Genomic DNA, 20,463 nt, shown 5'->3' on the forward strand with positions numbered 1-20,463 from the left:
ATAGATAGATAGATAGATAGATAGATAGATAGATAGATAGATAGATAGATAGATAGATAGATAGATGGCACAGGGTAAGCTGAATATGAAGGGATGGTATCTAAAAAATAAAATAACGAGATGAGAGAGGAATGCACTGGGAGAAGGAGAAAAGGAGAGGTAGAATGGGGTAAATTATCTCACATAAAAGAGGCAAGAAAAAGCTTTTACAGGGGAAGGGAAGAGGAACGAGGTGAGAGGGAATGAGTGAACTTTATTATCATCAGATTTGACTTAAGGAGGGAATAACATACACACGCAATTGGGTATGGAAATCTATCTTGCCCACTAGGAAAGTAGGTGGAAAGGGGATAAGAAAGGGAGGGGTGATAGAAGGGAGAGCAGATTGGGGAAGGGTGTAATCAGAAGCAAACATTTTTTGAGGACGGACAGGGACAAAGGAGAGAATAGAATGAATGGGGGGCAGGATAAGATGGAGGGAAATATAGTTAATCTTTCACAACATGATTATTATGGAAGTGTTTTGCATGACTACACATGTATAACCTATATCAAATTGCTTGCCTTCTCAATGAGAGTGAGTGGGGAGGGAGGAGGGGAGAGAATTTGGAGCTCAAAATCTTAAAAATGAATGTTAATAATTGTTTCTACATGCAACTGGGAAATAAGATACACAGGCAATGAGGTATAGAAATCTAACTTACCCTACAGAAAAATAGAAGGGGAAGAAGATAAGGGAGGTGATAGAAGGGAGAGCATATTGGGGCAAGGGGTAATCAGAATGCATGCTGTCATGGGGTGGGGAGAGGGTAGGGATAAAGAGAAAATTTGGAACTCAAAATCTTGTGGAAGCAAATAATGAAAACTAAAAATAAATAAATACATTGTGGGGGGAAGCGTTAGTCTACAAGTTATACTCTTGGCTTTATTAGGATTGGAGATTAGCATATGTATGTAAATAGGAAGCTTTTATATTTATCTCATGAGCATCATTCATTGCTTTGAGCTTCCATTCCTTTGTTTTAATACATCATGTTCTGATTGAACATGATTCAATTTTGACAAAGAGTCGACTCATTTAACTTGAAGCAACATCTACAAACGAAGTAGATGGCTACTTCTGTTCTTAATCCACCTAATGTTCTGTTTGAATCATATTCTGCTATTCCTACGAGAAGGGAGGCTGCCATCTTGTGTATACAATGTTTATTGCTCCCACAAAAAGCATCAACCTGCTTGAGGAAAAGTTTAGTTCCGAAAGTTGAATTAAGTTACATGAAGACTAATGGATTGTATAAAGTTTAAAATAAATTTACAAGTAGCTTGCCTTCAGGAAAAATGATGTGTTTACATATTGTGCTTTATGATATAATTATTACAACATCTAATGGATTTATTATTTGTCAGTTTTGATAACAAATTTGGGTTCATATTCTTTGGGTTCAGGACAAAATAAAAATAGCAAACAACTAACTTTTCTATTCAAGGTATTCCAGGTAATATGACTTATAGCAAAACTCTGGAGTTTTTGAAGGATGTTTTGAATTTGGATGTCCCACAGCATTTCCAACTCAACATGTCCAAGTAAAACTCTTTATCTTCTCCCATAACTCTCCCCTCTTTTAAATCTCTCTCTCTTTGTTGCAATCACTGCCATCATTCTAGTCAACAGGTTCATAACCTCAGTGTCATTTTTGACCCATCACTCTCATCCCCAAGTAGCTAGGCAGTTGCCACATCTTGTGTTTTTTACCTACAGAGCTTTTTATCCATCCATTCTCTTGTCTCCACCCCTAGGGCAACCACCCCAGCTCACAGGCCCTTTGGGCATCACTTCTTACCTAGATTATTGCAGTGACCTCCCTGCTTTAAACCTCTTACCTCTCCAATTCATCCTCCACACAGCTCCCAAAGTGATTTTCCTGAAACTCAGATCTGATCATGTCACTCCCCTTCTCATTAAACTCCTTCAAAACGTGGTTCTATCACTCCTTTCCAGAATTAATATGCATTACTTCCTTTCCATTTCCTATCTCCATACTCTTGTATTAGCTGTCTGTCATGCCTAGAATTCACTTCCTTCTTATTTCTGTGTTTTTCAATACTTAATTTCCTTTGAGACTCAGCTCAAGAAGCACCTTCTTTGGCACGAGGCTATTTCTGATTTCACCATATGCTTATGCTCTCCTTCCAAATCACCTTGTATCTGTTTTGTATATACCTATACATGGACACATTGTCTTCCCTGATAGAATGTAGGCTCTTTGGTGTCAAGAACTGGTTTGTTTTTGTTTTTGTTTTTTTGCCTTTAAATCCCTAATACCTGGTACAGAGTAGGTAGTTAGAGCACCGAATTGTGAAACTGAGGCAAGATCAAAAACATTTTCAAAGAAATCCTGAGGTAAAATTGAGGGAAAATGAGAGAGTAAAGGTTGCATTGGAAGTTTGTGCCAATTAAATAAGAGATCTCTTTCACTGGTATTTCTACCTCACAACACAGCCTGCTTTTGTCTGCTATTCTCCCATTTTCTCTCTTGGCAATGAAAGATTTTTACTTTGGTGAAAATAATAGTACAACAACCAACACAGATAATTAAAATGCACATCAATAAAAAATTTAATCCACAGAGAATCCTTCAGGGTAGAAAGTGTGCTCTTCAAACTTTGGTTTGGAGCCAGAGCATGCTATAAAATAATTTGATAAGTGTTAGCTCCATCTTGTGGTGCAATAAAATATTGCATCTGAGAAGGCAGTGATGGCCAGAGCTACTGATGTCTGAAAAGAGAAACCCCAAAGCAAAGGAGTGTGGTGTTTTTTTTTTTCTTTTCTTTTGTAAAATATAAGTTGTTCATCATTTTTACCACTTTTAATTCGATAGTATGCCAATTACAAACAGTTCTACCATTTGATGTAAGCAATACTTCCTAATAGACATCTAAAATCTAATCTATAATAGGACTAGAAGTCAAGACCTTTATTCTAGACTAGGGTTGGGGAACCTGCAGCCTCAATGCCACATGTGGCCATGTGTGGGTAGGTTCCCTACCCCTTTTCTGGACCCAATCATTCAGTCTCCACATGCCTCAGGTTTGACATCTGTACAATGTGGAGGTTAAACCATATCATCTCTGAGTTTTATTCTAAATCTAATTATCTTTAACTGCATTAATAATAATAATAAATCTGAGGTTTAATAGAATGTTTTATGGTTTGCAGAGAACTTTATGTCTGTTATCTCATTCAATCCTCACCATAACCCTTTGAGGTAGTGCTATTAATTCCCTTATTTTTCAGAGAGGGAAACTGCAGCTTACTAATTTTAACTAACATACCCCAGGGTCACACAGCTGGTGTCAGGATTTGAACTGAAGCCCTCCTTTCTCTAAATCCAGTGCTCTGTCTGTTGTGTGAAATGCTTCTAAAACTACAAAGTAATATAAAAATTCAAGTCATTAATCTTGGAAATAATGAAACACTGGGGCGATAAGGAGAAAACCATGGCCCACAGATGTTAAGTGATTGGCAGAAGTCTTAACTGAAGTCTTCTGTTGCAAATTCAGTGCTATTTCTTTATTGCATTCTTTTAAAAATCATTGGTTCTTGCATTCTTTAATCAACTTAAATCGCTTGAATTTTTAAAAAGTACAGTTGTTACTAGAAATATGGGTCCCTGTGACAAGCAGCACAAAAATGTATCCTAAAATTAAATGTGATTTATGATGGAAAAATAATGCAAGATAATTAAGACAAGTTCTCTCCTCTGACAATGCCACCTCACTGGTGCACCCTTTCATCACCACATTCCAGGATTATTTCAATAGACTTCTGGTTAGTCTCCCCAGCACAGTCCATCATCCACTCAGCTGTCAAATTGATCTTCCTAAGATATGTCACCTTCATCCTTCTATTCAATAAACTTCAGTTGTCCCTAATGCCTCCAGGATCAAATATAAAATCCTACTTTTAATATTCAAAGCTTTTATAACCTGGCCCTCTCCTACCTTTGCAGTCTTCTTACACCTTACTCTCCATCATGTATTGTGCAATCCAGTGACAACAGACTCCATGCTGTTACATTCACAAGGTGTTCCATCTCTTGACTTTACATTTTTACTGTGTGTCTCTTATTCCTTGAATTCTCTTTCATCATCTTCATCTCCTCATTTCAGATCCCAGCTAAAATCCCATCTTCTATAAGAAGCCTTTCCTGGTTTTCCTTAATGCTAGGGCTTTCCCTATGTTCATTATCTCCAATTTATCCTGGATATACCTTGTTTGCATATAGCTGTTTGTATTATATTTCTCCCAATAGACTGTGAGTTCTTTGAGAGCAAGGGCTATCTTTTGCCCAACACATAGTAGGTGCTTAATAAATTCTTCATTGACTTGTAGATTGACTGGGGTGGGAGGGTTGGGGATGTTGGTTACTGTATTGGTAATTGTGTTTTATTCATGAGGCCTGGTAGCTTCCTGTTTTAACTAATTAATCTTGCTAAGTCACTGATAGTAGATATACTTAGGTGTTGTGAATAAAGAATCATCCTTGAAGTCTGGATGACCTGGATTCCAGCCCTGCCTCTTACACTTCCTAGAAGGATAAACATGGGCAAATCACTTTGACCTAGTGGCCCTGACAACTTTCTAAGGCCATAAATCAAAAAAGAGTGTTTATCTGAATTGGAAGGAATTTGGGAAGTTCCATTCATAGGAGAAATCACAGGTCCAAACCAAGAAAAAATAAACTCAAAAAACTAGGTGCTCAGTTAAAACATTTATGAAGTCAGTCACCAAGCATTTATTAAGCACTTTTTCAGGGCCTTAAGATGGATTCCTGGTTGCCCCACCCTGTTTCCAGCTCTGTTTCCAGGTCTCTATCTAGAAAACAAAGAGAGGCTATTTCAAAAGGAAACCTCTAAAATGATAAAGGATCCAAGCCAGTCCAAGTTGTAAGGTTGAGAGCTTGAAAGGGGACTTAAAATAAGGTAGGCTTTGTTCAAGTAAAAATTTAATAAAAATTAAAAATAGAACACAGAAATCTGTCACAGGAAGTGCTTTAGAAAGAGGAATTTATCAAATTCCATTCTACAGTATTAAATAAGGAAGTCATGATGATGAATTGATATGAATAACCCACATGGAGTAGAGTGTGTGCTTGGAGGTGTTTTTCCACTACTTGTTATGGAATTGTACTGAGCCCGATGCAGTATCTAGCCCAGTTCATTTTGTGATTCAGTGAAACACACCTGGGGGATAGCTGGCCAAGGTTTTTAATTGAATCTGTCATTTGGCCTCATTAGCACTAAGCTCCAGCCAACTCAACTGCAAATTCTATCAATTTGTACTTGTGTGGCTTTTTTGGTAGGTGATCCAAAGACTTTTTTTTTTTCATCCGTGCATGTTCATCTCCCTAGATTAACAAATTCGACCAAAATTTATTAAAAATCTTCTATACTAGGTGGTACAATGGATAGAGTGCTGGTCCTGGAGTTAAGAAGACTCATCTTCCTGAGTACAAATTTGGCTTCAGATACTTAGTGGCAGAGTGACTCTGGGCAGATCACTTAACCCTGTTTGCCTCAGTTTCCTCATCTGTAAAATGAACTAGAGAAGGAAATAGCAAAACACTCCAGTATCTTTGCCAAGAAATGGGGTCATGTAGAGTTGGACATGACTGAAAAACAACCAAAGAACAACATGCATAATGCACTGCATTAGACAGCAATGATATAAAGACCCCCTCAAATAAACAAACAAGTACAAGCCTTCAAAAGGAGACTATATTCTGCTAGGGGGATAAAACATAAGCACAAATAAGTAAACAGGATGTAATACTAAGTAATTCAGGAAGCAGAAGACACTTAGAGAGGGTGAGACAGGGAGAAATGTACCAGGAAAGCCCGTGTTTAGGAGATTGCTCTCTTCAGCTACGCTCTTCAGTAAAGGAAGTGAGGGATTCTAAGGTGTGGAGGAAGGGAACCAGGACAGGCTGAATATGGAGATAGACAGCCTGAGCAAAGACACAGGTAAAAGATGAAATGTTGTGTATGGGCAACAAATAATAGGTTTGTTTGATAGTAACATGACGTATATGAAGGGGGTAATATAAAATAAGGAGGAAAGTCATTAGGAATCAGATTGTAAAGGCTGTAAATGTCAGACTAAAGATTTTGTATTTTATTCTACATGTTATAGGGAACCATTGAAGAGTAAGGGAACAGTGTATAGATCTGTGTTTTAGGGATATCGACTTGGTAGTGGTACAATGGATAGATTGGAGGGAGGAGAGATTTAGAAACAGAGAGCCCAGTTATAGAAGTAGTATTGCAGTAGTCCAGGCAAAATGTAATGAGGGCTTGAACTAAGTTAGTAGTCACATGAAAAGAGAGAGGAGGGAATAAATACAGATGCGATAGAAGTAGAATTGATAAGACATTACAACAGATCTGATAATGGGAGCTATGTTTCCAGAGAGTCAGTGATGGATATAAACTTAGGTGATTGGGGTGTTGTCTTTGGCAGAAATAGGGAGGTTTGGGGAAAAGGGTAGATTTTGAATGAAATATAATGAGTTCTGTTTTGGACATGTTGAGTTTAGGTTGCCTGAGACATGTAGGTAAATATATCCAATCGTCCAGTAGTCCTTTGTTAATGAAGGAGTAGAGTTCATGAAGGAGTAGAGGACACAAATTAGGATATATAGATTTGGGAATTATCTGGATAGGGGTGATAAATGAACTAAGGGTGGGGTGCTAGTGAGATCACCCAAAGAGAGAATGTAGACAGAAGACAGCCCGAGACAATGCCTTGAGGCTATTCCCATGCTTACTTGGTAGGATCAGGAATCCATGGTCTAGTAAAGGAGGCAGAGATGGGATGGTCAGAGATAAAGGAGGGGGATGAAAAAGAAAGCAATGCCACATAAGCCAGGAGAGGAGACAATATCCAGAAGGGAATCATTCATGTTATATAAAGCTGCAGAAGAGTTTAAGTAGAATGAATACTGAGGAAAAATCAATGGATTAGCAGTTGTGATGGTTGTTAACTTTGGAGAGAGCAGTTTTAATTGAGTGGTGAGGCTGGAAGCTACACTATGAGGAGTGGAATTGTGAATGAGAGGTATAGAATGTAGACAGCTCCTCCTCCAATACAAAAGGAGTCCTTAGGGCAGGACCATGGCTTTCAATTTATTTCATCTCTCCTGCTGAAACCTAATGTAATGCATTGCACCCAGTTAATACTGTGGTTACTTTAAACAGAGACAATTATAGCCAGTTTTCATAATATGGATCTAAGTGAGGATGGCCTGGAGGGGGTACCAAGGTCCTGTTTTGTGCGGTAAAGTATATGTGGAGCCTTTCACACATCAACTCAACCCATGTGAAGGCTCTTAGATTAACTCATTAGATGGCCTTGAAGAACTGTGGTAGCCTATAAGTTCATCACCTTGTAAGCTTCTCCCAGACTAAGCTAGTTCTCAGACAGCTGACTTAGAGTCAAGCATAGGCCCAAGCTTGATGCATATTCATTTTTGTAGGTGCTTCCAGAGCTTACATTCACGGTTCACCAGGGACCATGATGAAGCACTGGACTGCAGATTTAGTAAAGATCAGGACAAGTGTCTTGTCCAGAATTCAGGGAGAACAGTTGGAGTGACAAGATATCAGGATCCCAGGTAAGGAGACTCTGCAACAGGGACAGGATACCAGAAACAGGCCTACAGATATTGAACCTACTTTTCTGCCTCATCCTTGCAGCTTTACATGGCTCTTGTGGAACCATATGATTCTTTTTGTCATTCTTCCTTCCTCCTCCCACCTTGTGGAGGTAGGAGCAATCTAAGCATAGGTAATTAGGAGCCTGTTACTGAGAAGTGGGCAGAAAATTGCAGCAACCTCTCATACAGGCAGATCTCAAGGCAGATTATGATATATTATTTCTCATGGCAAACGGTTTAATGTAGCAGAATATTTACTACTTTGCATTAAAGTGGAGCTATAATAAAAAAGAAGGCATCATCTATTAAAATACCTTAACTTTTTTAGTTTGTCAGATGATTATTTTTTTTAATGGCAACATTTTCAACTTGAATTGAACATTGCTTTTTTGGCCATATCAGTTTTTTTAAATGCCCTTGTAGAAATAATAACTTATCATTTAAAAAAAAAAGCTTATGCCTTAAGTAAAAACTAGGAATGTCTGGATCATACCTTAGGGATTATATGTCCATAGAGCTAGAAATGGAAGTGAGTTTAAAGGTAATTTATGAATTATCTCTAAGGAATTAATTCTAACCCTTTCATTTTACAGATGAAGAAACTGAGGCCCAGAGAGGTCACTTGAGTTGTGCAAGGTCATACAAGTAATAAGTAGAATAGCTGGATTCTAAGCCAGGTTCTTTTACTGTAAATCCAACATAATTTCCAGGGTACCATGCAGGGAAGGATGTTGATTTCACACAAAAGAAAAACAAAACAGTAAAATTAAGGGCATAGCAGCAAAAGGGAAAAAAAAAAGGTCATTCCTAAAATTATCTAGTGTTCTAGGTTTAAAAAAAATATCTATTTTGTTGTTTTAAAAAATATTACTGTCATTTCCCAGTGATTCTTCCCCTCTGCAAAAAAATCCCTTGGAACAAGTAAATTGTCAATTAAAAGAAATCAACACATTGGCCAAGTGTGAAAAAACATGCCTCATTCCTCTCCCGTAGTCTCCCATCTCTCCACCAGGAGGTGTCTTTTGAAGGCTTCATCTCCAGTGTACCAGGTCCAGGAAGCTAAGAATGTCTAACTAAAGAGTATATAAAAGCAGTCACTATGTTATAAAAATGCCTCCATCAACCAGCCTTGTCAGGCAATAAGCAGTTTCATTTAAGCATTAAGAGTTTTTTTTAAAAATGCAGATAAACCATTTTGTAGAAATCTTCCTAAAAAAATAATAAGTAACAAGAACAGGAAGCAGAGGAAGGAGAGGAGGAAAGAATGAAGAGGAGGAAGAAAGAGGAGTAGGAAGGAAGAGAGGAGGAAGAGGAGAAGGAGGAAGAGGAAGAAGAGGAAGAAGAAGAAGAAGTAGAAGAAGAAGAAACATTTATCTAAATAACACTTCAAAGTATACAACACTCTTTACACTTACTATCTTATTTGATCCTCACAATAACCCTGGGAGCTACTATTATTTTCCCCATTTTACAGATGAAGAAGCTGAAGCTGAGTGAGCTTGTGTTCCCAGGGTCATATGATTAGTAAGTGTCTGAGGCTGGGTTTGAGTTCAGGTTTTCCTAACTCCAGGCCTTGTACTCTATTTACTGTGTTACCCAGCTTGCTTTCTTTGATTTCCTTGGAAGTTCATGTTGAGTAGTGGTTAAAAAAAAGTTTCTAAGATTCTAAATGGTAAGAAGGGAATGCATTCCAGGCGTGGCGACAAACTGGGCAAAGGCATGGAGGCTGAGGTTTGAATAATGAGTTCAGAGAAAAGCAAACAGGCCAGTTTGACTAGCATGTAGAGTATATAAAGGGGAGTTATATCAAGTGTGGAAAGACAGGTCAAAATCATGTCATGGAAGACTTTAAATTCCATAAGCAAGAGATTATATTTTACCCCAGAGACAATAAGGAGCCACTGAAGATTCTTGAGCAGAGGATTAGCATGTTGAGACTCCTGCTTAATTTGATAGCTATGTTAATGATAGGTCAGAGGGGAAAGACATTGGAGGCTAGGAGACCAATTAAGAGACTATTAAAATATTCTAGTTGATAACTGATGAGAGCTAATGGACAGAATGGCAAGTAGGCAGGAAATGTGAAGATAAGACTTGGCAGTTGATTAGATGTGGATAGGGTGAAGAAAAAGGAATCAATCAATCAATAAACATTTCTTAAATGTCTACTGTGTGCCAGGCACTGTGCTAAGCACTGGAGATTAAAAAAAAAAACAGACAAAAGACAGTCCCTGCTCTCAAGGAATTCACAATCTAATGAAAGAGTCGACTAGGTATTATGGTGTATAGAGCACTAGGCCAGGAGTCAGGAAGACCTGAGTTCAAATCTAGCCTTAGACACTTACTAGGTAGCAGAGCCAAGATGGCAGAGGGAAAGCAGTGACTTGCTTGAGCTCTCCCCCAAAACCCCTCCAAATACCTATAAAAAATGGCTCTAAACAAATTCTAAAGCAGCAGAACACGCAAAAAGACAGAGTGAGACAAATTTCCAGCCAAAGACAACCTGGATGGTTAATCAGAAAGGTATATCGCGCCACACAGTGTGGTATGGTGCACAGGTCACAGCAATCCTGGAGCAGGCCTCAGAGGACTGAATCACAGGCAGCTATGGTGGTTTCCAGACTTCTCAACCCACGAATGCCAAAGACAACTTAGAAACTCAGTGGGAAAAGTCTGTGACTGTGGTGAGAGAAGGAACTAGGTCTCAGCCGCCCCCGGGGCCACAGCTGTTTCCGGCCCACAGACTGAGGGGGAATCAAGTGGCTGCTCAGAGGGGGATTGCAAAGATCTCTTTGCCAGTGCTGAGGCAGGAATCTCTTGCTTTACCAGTGCTTGAATCTGGGTCACAGTTCTGAGGGGTGGTACTGGGATGAGGAGGAATGCTGTTGTGGTGAAGTTTGTTGTGGTGGTGGAGAGGAAACACCTCACCCCTTATCGTAGCACCTTGGAAGAACTGAAAATTTTCAGGTCCCTAGAATTAGCTCTGAAAACAGCTGTACAAACCCCCGAAGCTTGGGACAGTACATTCTCCACATTGGAAGCAGACTTTTACCTTAACAAAGAGTTTAAAACTCAAGTAATTGGCCAGGATCATGAGTAAGCAGCACAATAAGAGTCAGACTATATTATCTTAATTTGGTGACAAAGAAGATCAAAACACACAACCAGAAGAAAACAAGGAAGCCAAAGCTCCTACATCCAAAGCCTCCAAGAAGAATATGAATCAGTCCCAGGCTTTGGAAGACCTCAAAAGGGATTTTGAGAAGCAAGTAAGAGAAGTAGAGGAAAAACTGAGAGTTTTGCAAGAAAAGCATGAAAAACAAGTCAACAGCTTGCTAAAGGAGACCCAAAAAAATACTGAAGAAAATAACACCTTAAAAAATAGCCTAACCCAAAGGCAAAAGAGGTCCAAAAAGCCAGTGAGGAGAAGAATGCCCTAAAAAGCAAAATTAGCCAAATGGAAAAGGAAGTCTAAAAGCTTACTGAAGAAAATACTTCCTTAAAAATTAGAATGAAGCAATTGGAAGCTAGTGACTTTATGAGAAATCAAGACACTGTAAAACAAATCCAAAAGAATGAAAAATTAGAAAACAATGTGAAATATCTTATTGGAAAAACAACTGACCTGGAAAATAGATCCAGGAGAGAGAATTTAAAAATTATTGGACTATCTGAAAGCCATGATCAAAAAAAGAGCCTAGACATCATCTTTCAAGAAATGATCCAGGAAAACTGCCCTGATATTTTAGAACCAGAGGGCAAAATAGAAATTGAAAGAATCCACCAATCACCGCCTGAAAGAGAACCCCAAAGGAAAACTCCTAGGAATATTGTAGCCCAATTCCAGAGTTCCCAGGTCAAGGAGAAAATATTACAAGCAGTCAGAAAGAAACAATTCAAGTATTGTGGAAACACAATCAGGATAACACAAGATTTAGCTGCTTCTACATTAAGGGACCACAGGGCATGGAGTAACATTCCGGAGGGCAAAGGAGATAGGATTACAACCAAGAATCACCTACCCAGCAAAACTGAGTATAATCCTACAGGGGAAAAAAAATGGTCATTTAGTGAAATAGAGGACTTTCAAGCATTCTTGATGAAAAGACCAGAGCTGAATAGAAAATTTGATTTTCAAATACAAGACTCAAGTAGAACATGAAGAGGTAAACAGGAAAGAGAAAATCATAAGGGACTTATTAAGGTTGAACTATTTACATTCCTGCATGGAAAGATGATATTTGTAACTTATGAGACCTATGTCAGTATTAGGGTAGGAGGGGAAAAAAATTATATGTACATATATATATAGATATACATAGATAGATAGATAGAGGGCACAGGGTGAGTTGAAAATGAAGGGGTCATATTTGGAGAATAAAATTAAGGGGTGAGAGAGGATTATACTAGGACAAGGAGAAAGGGAGAGGTAGAATGGGGTAAATTATCTCACAAAAAAAACAGAAAAGAAAAGGCTCTTACAGTGAAGGGGAAACAGGGGAAGGTGAGAGGGAATGAGTGAATCTTATTCTCATAGAATTTGACTTAAGGAGAGAATAACATACACACTCAATTGGGTATGGAAATCTGTCTTACCCTATGGGAAAATGGGGGGCGGAGAGGAGACAAGAGAGTAGGGGGATAATAGAGAGGAGGGCAGATTGGGAAAGGGGATAATCAGAAGCAAGTACTTCTGAGGAGGGTCAGGGTCAAAAGAAGAATAGAATAAATGGGTGGGGTGAGATAGGATTAAGGGAAATAGAGTTAGTTTTTCACAACATGTCTACTATGGAAGTGCTTTGCATAACTGCACATATATAACCTATATTTAGTTGCTTGCCTTATCAATAACGGTGGGTGGGGAGGGAGGAAGGGAGAAAATTTGGAACCCAAAGTTTTAAAAACACATGTTTAAAAAAAATGTTTTCACATGCAACTGGGAAATAAAAAATACAGTAAATGGGGTACAGAAATCCATCCTGCCCTACAGGAAAATTGAAGGGGAAGGGGATAAAAGAAGGGGGAAGAAATAGAAGGGAAGGCAGACTAGGGGAAGGGGTATTTAGAATGCATGCCATCTTGGGGTTGGGGGGAGGGCTGAGATGGGGTGAAAATTTGGAACTCAAAATCTTGTTGAAGTAAATGTTGAAAACAAAAATAAATAAATAAATAAATAAAAATTACCGTAAAAAAAAAAGATACTAGCTGTCATCCTGGATAGGTCACTTAACCTCTGCCTCAGTTTCCTCATCTATAAAATGGGGATAATAATATCACCTACCTCCCAAGGTTGAAAAACTATTAAATGAGACAATAATTGTAAAGAACTTAACATGGTACCTGGCATATAGTAAGCACTATATAATTGTTTGCTAGTATCAGTAGTTATTAAGGAAGGGTCAAAAATGACTCCAAGGCTGTGAACCGAGTGACTGAGTATAGTGATGCAAACTGAGACCCAGTGAGATTAAGGGACATACCAAAGATCCCATAGCTACCTGGAAGTAAAGCAGAGACTAAACTCTAGATTGCCTGATGGTAAATAAAATGTTTTTGTGAGCTATTCTTTTCTCTTTGGTCTGGATTGATCTACCCGAGACAGAGTTAGGGAATAGATTAGGTAAAATAGAGTTAATTCACACGGATTTTTAGCCTTATGTTTGTTTTTGAAAATTCCATTATTTCTATTCCCTTCCCAACATTCTAACATTTAAAAAATCTTGGAGAGAAAATAGTATTATTACTCACAGTGGAGTGAGAATCAATTTAGGATTCATTTTCCCTAAGTGTACTTACAAAGTATAATGTTTCAGCCACAAATGTAAAACTACTAAAATCAACGAATGAATTACCCTCAACTAGAAGATAGAGGCATCTGAGTGCCTTAGTGGATAGAGTGTAGGACTCAGGAAAACTTGAATTAAATCCTACCTCAGACAGTTAATAGTGGGAGTGACCCTGGGCAGGGGACAATCTCTCAGCCTTAAGTTTTCGCATCAGTAAAATGAAACAAATAATCACACCTACCACTTAGGACTGTTATGAGGATCATATCAAATGAGATGTTATCTGCAAACTGTTTTGCAAATCTCAAAGCAGTATACAGATATATATGTTAATTTATATTATTATTGTCAGTACTTGGATTAAATAGCTCAGTGTAGAAATCTTTGTTATTGCTGTTATAATTATTCATACTAGGACAGCGTTTCCCGAAAAAGAAGATAGAATTTGTCCAGATATCAAAATATGTTGACTGATTTTTCATTTTGTGAGGAAACAAGACAAAAGATCCTGGAGTTTTGTTTTTCTCATATGATGTTCTTCATGATCTTCTGTTAAAACATTTTGTGATTGGAGCCACCATTCCTATTTGTATAATGGCATAATTAACATGGATCAATGTGCCTCTTTCTACACAGGAACAAGTGACCCATACGTGAAGTTTAAAATTGGAGGAAAAGAAGTTTTTAGAAGTAAAATAATACACAAGAATCTCAATCCTGTGTGGGAGGAAAAAGCTTGCATTCTTATTGATCAACCCAGAGAGCCTCTGTATGTAAAGGTGAGCTACTTTTTTCTTTTGCACTAATGGAAGCTGACATAGAGATGCTTGCTTATTAAAGCTGTCTTCTCTGCCTAAAAAGAGTGTTCCCTAGAGGAGGTTCTCTGTATCACATGTATCTTTTTGCTTACTGTTTTTTATTGTTCATCCTTCATTCTCAAAGAGAACCAATGACATTGTGAGGGTGATAAGTTGACTTGCCCATTTATTGGATTTAAGTGAGGCAGAGTTACAAAAAGCCGTCAGCCTCATTCTCTCCTCCAGAGTCTTTGAAGTCCAGTGGCGAGACAAAAATCAAGATGACTGGCGTTAGCCTGGGATGCAGTGGGTGACCTTGGTCTTTCTGAATTATGTTTTTTCTCCTGGTTTCAGTTTATCTGAGACTATTCCTATTCAATGACTAAGGGCTAGGTAAGAATTGAGACAAAAGATGGCCCAATTTACCACCACAAAAATACCAATCTGGGATGGGAAATCCATCAGAGTTTATTGCCAGAATAGAAAACAAATGCTATTTATACTCATTCTAAGCAATAAAACCTAAACAATGAGCCACAGAAGCTTGGGCTAGAACTATCATTGACTTGCCTATCGTTTATGAGTTTATGAAAGAATGTGGAAGGGTAGAAGGGAGTTGGTACATTCCTATCCAAAAATTGAACTGAATTGGAGAGGGTAAGATTGGATCAAATTGAATTATTCTGTGGTCAGATCCCCCAGTCATACAGAATTGTGTACTACATCAATTCAACAAATGTTTATTGCATGCCTATTTGGTGTAAGGCAGCAGATACAAAAATGAAAAACAACATAGTCTCTGTCATCAAAAAGCTTACCACCTCAAGGGAGTGGAGGAAGAATAAGAATCATAAAGAAGGATTTTCCTGGATTTTTCATTAGCAATAATGGTCAACAATGTTTCTACTTATTTACATATGCTTAGGATATTATATAAAGCCAGAAAGTAACAGGGGTAGCAGGAGGAAGAAGATGGTGGCATTTTCCCTCTTTTAGGTTTTTTCTTTTCTCTTTTTTCCCTACACGGAGGTCAGACCAGAATGGGTCTTAGTCCCAAGTGAGAGTGGTTCTCCCAAGTAGAAGGCATTAATGGTTGCCTCAGGGCAAAGGTCATTGGGAAGTGAATGTAATCTTATGCCCACTAGTCCCAAGAAGAGAATTCCAGTCTGGAAAGAGGAGAGAGAGGGAAAGGCCCATACCGTCTTTAGCTGATAGAAGCTGTGAAGAGGAGAACCAGGTAGACAAGTGGTTTGCTGTTGTTTGTCCCTCATTCTCAAAGAGAACCAATGACATGAGGAAGGTGATGCCTTGATTGCAAGTGAATTAAATTTAAGTGAGGCAGGACCAGCCTCACTCTGTCCTCCAGAGTCATTGGAGTCCAGTGGCAAGACGCAGGTCAGGATGACTGAAGATGGCCCCTGGCAAAGTGGTAAAAATTCGGCAATACTAGCTTCTTGGGTAGAAAGGTAGAAAGTATGATCAGAGATGCAGCCTTCTAGCAATATCAGGAGAATATTCTGGGTAGCGCCATCTTTGAGAGTTGCCTGTTTAGCGAATCCAAGTTCAAGAGTTCAGGGAAACAGCCTTTTACCTAGGGAAGGGGAATTCCTGTGTAGTGTCAGCCTCTTAGGGGAGAGAAGATGATTTACACACACACACACACACACACACATACACACACATATGTATATACATATATGTGTGTATATACATGTGTGTGTATGTATACATACGTATATACACATATATATACACACCTCTTGAAGGTGAAAGAGTAAAGGAAAGTCCAAGATTCAATAGAGAGAAGCAATGACTCAGATTTCACCCTCCTCTTTGACCTGTCTGATAATCTGGAACTTATACTGAGTGCTTGCTTGCTGACTGTCTGAACTTTGATGCCTGTAGGCTAATAAACAACCGAAGACTTCCGTAGCTCACAAAAGTGCCAAATCCTTTGTTCAGAGCAGCAACTCTGCCAGCAGACGTCTAAAAATGAATTAGCTTGATGTAGACATCAAGTCACTTAGTGTGACCAGGTGTAGATGAAGGAGAGGCAAGGAAGACCGAATAGTATACAGAATATATTTTCAAGATCTCTAATTAGAAACAGACTATATTTTTGGATCCATAAATCACCTACAGATTTCTAAGTGGAAACATTGTTGACCATTACTACTAATGGAAAATCCAGGAGCCATTTATGGTCCAGTGTTTTTAGTTGACATTTACCCATCTGTGGGATTGTGGGCTTTGACAGTAAGAATGCATTTCTGCTGTCCCATTCTTTTATATACTTCAATCAAAAGTACTAGATCAAAGCAAGAAGAAAAGGAAGGGAAAAAGGGATACTGGTTGTGTGATTGTGACTAACTATTCAATTAAAAGCATAGTGATTAATTAGCAGTTAAAAGAAAGTTGACATATAATGCTTTATGAAAAAGATATATTTATTCTATGAAGGCCTCCCCACCCTTTCCGATGAGTCCTGTAGTCTCCCTACTTATGTATAATTATTTGGCTAAATTATTTGCAGAGGACCTCAAGGCACCATTTGAGCCGAAAAAAGGAGAATAGCTTTTTTCCTCCAATAGACATAAAGGGTTATAATTTCCATCATCCTTGTTCTTTGTATCCCTCTTACATTATAAATTTATTATTTATTTTATATATATATAAATGTGAGATGCAGAAATTTAGAGATATCTTTGCTATAAATGTTCATATGGACTATTTGTGCCTGACCAATGGTAGAGCCTTCTGAGCTCATATTGGTCTGATCAGCCACAGTCAGACACACTGTGCTTTGACCTCAACATAATGATGCCATTCTGATCCTCTTCCAGAACAAAGGACAACAACCAAACAACTGACCATTAAAGTTATTTGGTTACCAAATAATGTATCTTATATATGCCCGTTATTAATTTGTAAACTCCATGAGATCAAGGAACTATGTCCTATTTTTTTTAGTCAGATTTCTCCTAATTCCTAGGCACAGTCCCCTAAATATAATAGACAATTAATAAACAGTTGCTGGATAAGTGAAATTGCTTTTTTCTCTTTCCCCAGTAGAGGGGAAAAGCAGAAGCAAAGTCTCAAGCTTAAATACCCTTATTTTGGTTTCATATCTCAGTCATTTTCATCATTACCCTTTTGCTATTCCCTTTTTGTTCATATCATCACATCCTATTTTGGTTTTGCTTCTGTGTCATGAATATTCACTCACTGCCAAGTCCTGCTGGCATTTCTACCATAACACCTCATGACTCCATTCCTTCCTCTCACCACCACAGCTAGATTTAAGGACTCATTTTATATAATAATCAAGTCTCCTGTCTAGGTCTTTGGCACCTTTTCCTTCCTATCTGCCTTTTCTACTGCCACCAGTAGCTTTCTAAGTGCCCTTTTGACCACACCTCTCCCCTCCTCAGAACCTTGCAACAGTTTTCCATTTCTCCATATTCTCAGTCAAAAAAAAATCATAATTCAGTTACTTTCACCAGTCTGAACCCACCTGCTGGGTGTTGCCTGCCACCATTCTGCAAATGTTCTTCACTTTAGACCTATAAACCTTTCTTTTCTTCATCTTGTTTCCCTACCCCTGACTTCTGGACCTTGTACAGTCAAGACTACATACCTTAAAAGCAGCCTGTTTCCTTTGGTATTCAAGACCTGCATCCATTTAACTTTTGAAACTTGCACTGATTTTCTGGCTAGATTTAATTATATAGTCAAAGACAAAGTCAAATTATATATTAATAACTCTTTTGATGTATATTAAGTGTAATTGTTAAAAAAAAAGAATAGTGCACAGTTGTTCTCCATCCCCAAAGAGATCAGAAATGAATTCATAGTCTTAAAATACAGCAGGAGAGATCTAAATTACCTGTTCACAGAGCCTCATAATATTTGCTTGTAGAATCCTAGAGTTGTAAGGGCCCTCAGACATCATCTGTTCTATTTTCTGAGTTATGAATGTTGCCTGAAATATAAGAGATTATGAAATCAATTCTGAGCATCTTTAGGAAGACTGTGAATACCCATTTCTGGAGTGTTCTAAGCAAGTATGGGCTGGAGAAAAGCAGTGAAATGGAATTGTGGCATTTCCATCAAATTCTTAGATTCTTTTAGGGATTGATTGATTTTTCTGTTGGTATTATGTTATGTTATATTGCAGAATGTCTTCTAGCTATATATAAGCTCCTTACATACATGAAAATGAACAATTCAAATAGAAGATAACATTTTAAAGAGCATTTTAAAAAATATTCTGAAGGACAACTGTCACAAGCCTTGCCAGAATGAGGATGAGCAGAAGCCCTACCCCAAGATGCACAAGTAGAACTCCGCTGCCCACCAGCCAACGCCAAGATCAACCCTCGCTTACAGTCATACGATGTCAGTCTCTGGGGGCAACAAGTAACGTCAGGAACTGAGGCTGGATGTGAGCAACTTCTTCTGGGGCTCCAAAGGTTGTACCCGAAAAATCAGAATTATTGATGTAATCTATGATGAATCCATCAATAAGAATGTCCAGAACCAAAAGACTGGTAGAGAACTGAATCGTACTCATCACAAGCATTCCATGCCATCAGTGGTAGCAGTCTCATTATGCCCTACTCTGCCTCTGGGCAGGAAGAAAGAAGCAAAACAGACTCCCTGGAGGAGAAATTTTGCATAAGAAGCAATCAAAGAAGATCCAGAAGAAATCCAGAAGAGGAGTAGAAGAATGGCAAGATCAGTCTGCTTCTGGAAGAATGCTTTTCAGCAAGGCAGACTGCTCCTGCGTATTGCCTCAAGGCCAGGCCATTGTGACTGAACAGTTGACTATATCCTAGAGTATGAGGGTCTATAGTTCTACTTTTAAAATATTAAGGCCTAAAAGGGCAAATAAACCCTGACTCTGAGATACACTAATGGAATAAATCTCAAAATTGAAGAAAAAAAAAAGCAACCAAAATACCTTTCCTGGAAACTCTCATCCACTGTACCACCTAATTGTCCCTCTTGTCAGACAAATTAACCATTCTGTAGAAATCTTCCTAAAAGAAGAATAACAATAATAGTAATGGTTAAAAAAAAGAATAAGAAATAGCATTTATATAGTCCTTTAAGGTTTACAAAGCTCTTTACAAATATTATCTCATTTGATCCTCTTAACAACCCTTGGAAGTCCGTGTTATCATTATCCTTAGTTTACAGATCAGGAAACTGAGGCAAATAGAGGGTGACTTTCCTAGGGTCACACAGCTAATGCCTGAGGTTGAATTTGAACTCAGGTCTTTGTGACTTCCCGACTCCAGGCCTAGATCTCTATCCATTGTACCACCTAGCTGCCCCTATTATTATTGTTGTTTTATAGCTCAGGAAACTGAGGCAAATAGAGGTGAAATGATTATATATATATATATATATATATATATATATATATATATGTGTGTGTGTGTGTGTGTGTACATATGTGTATATATATCCACATATGTGTGTACATTTGTTATTTTCATTTTAGGACCCTTTTTCACATAGCAGAAGAGATATAAAGTATTTCCCCTTGTTTCATATTGTTATTATTATTATTAGTAACAATAGTAATAATGACATACATATAGCTCTTTATGGTTTGCAAAGTGCTTTCCTCACAGTAACTCTATGAGTTAAGCAAAAATTATTTTCTATTTTGTAGAAGAGGAGTCTGAGACAATGTCATGACTTTTTATATTTTATTTTGAATTTTGAAAAGAAAATAAAGTTTTAGCCAATAAGCTATTTACATTAACTTTTTTCAGACTTGACTAGGAAAGGAGAAAACATTTAAGCTTTTTGAAGATAGAAAAATTAATGTTTTCTCATACTTTTTTATAGTACTCTACATTTTCCAAAATCCTTGCTTAGTATTTAAAATTCGATGTTCACAAGATTTCTGTGAGTTTGGTAAGGTATGTGTTTTGGATGCAATCTCTGGCTTTAATTTTTTTTGGGGGGTGGGGCTTCGTAAGTGTGTATGCTAACTTTTCTTTTTCTATGTCTAAGCTTACAAAGGCACAATCTAAATATGATCCATTGGTGACTGTGACATTTCCAAATACTAAAATTACCTGAAAATTGCAACATTTTCATTTTCTTTCCCAGTTCTCAATGGAATGCTTGATTTTAATGTCTTCCACA

The 20,463-nt window shown here is 38.0% G+C and overlaps 1 pseudogene; it reads left to right on the forward strand.

Annotated features, from left to right (window-relative positions):
* The window catches only part of LOC114041921, a 22,000-nt pseudogene extending 2,883 nt beyond the window's left edge, over positions 1-19,117 (forward strand).
* The last annotated feature ends 1,346 nt before the right edge of the window (positions 19,118-20,463 follow it).

The sequence above is a fragment of the Vombatus ursinus genome, unplaced genomic scaffold (assembly GCF_900497805.2).
Source record: "Vombatus ursinus unplaced genomic scaffold, bare-nosed wombat genome assembly UNPS02014206.1, whole genome shotgun sequence".
Classification (NCBI taxonomy): domain Eukaryota; kingdom Metazoa; phylum Chordata; class Mammalia; order Diprotodontia; family Vombatidae; genus Vombatus; species Vombatus ursinus.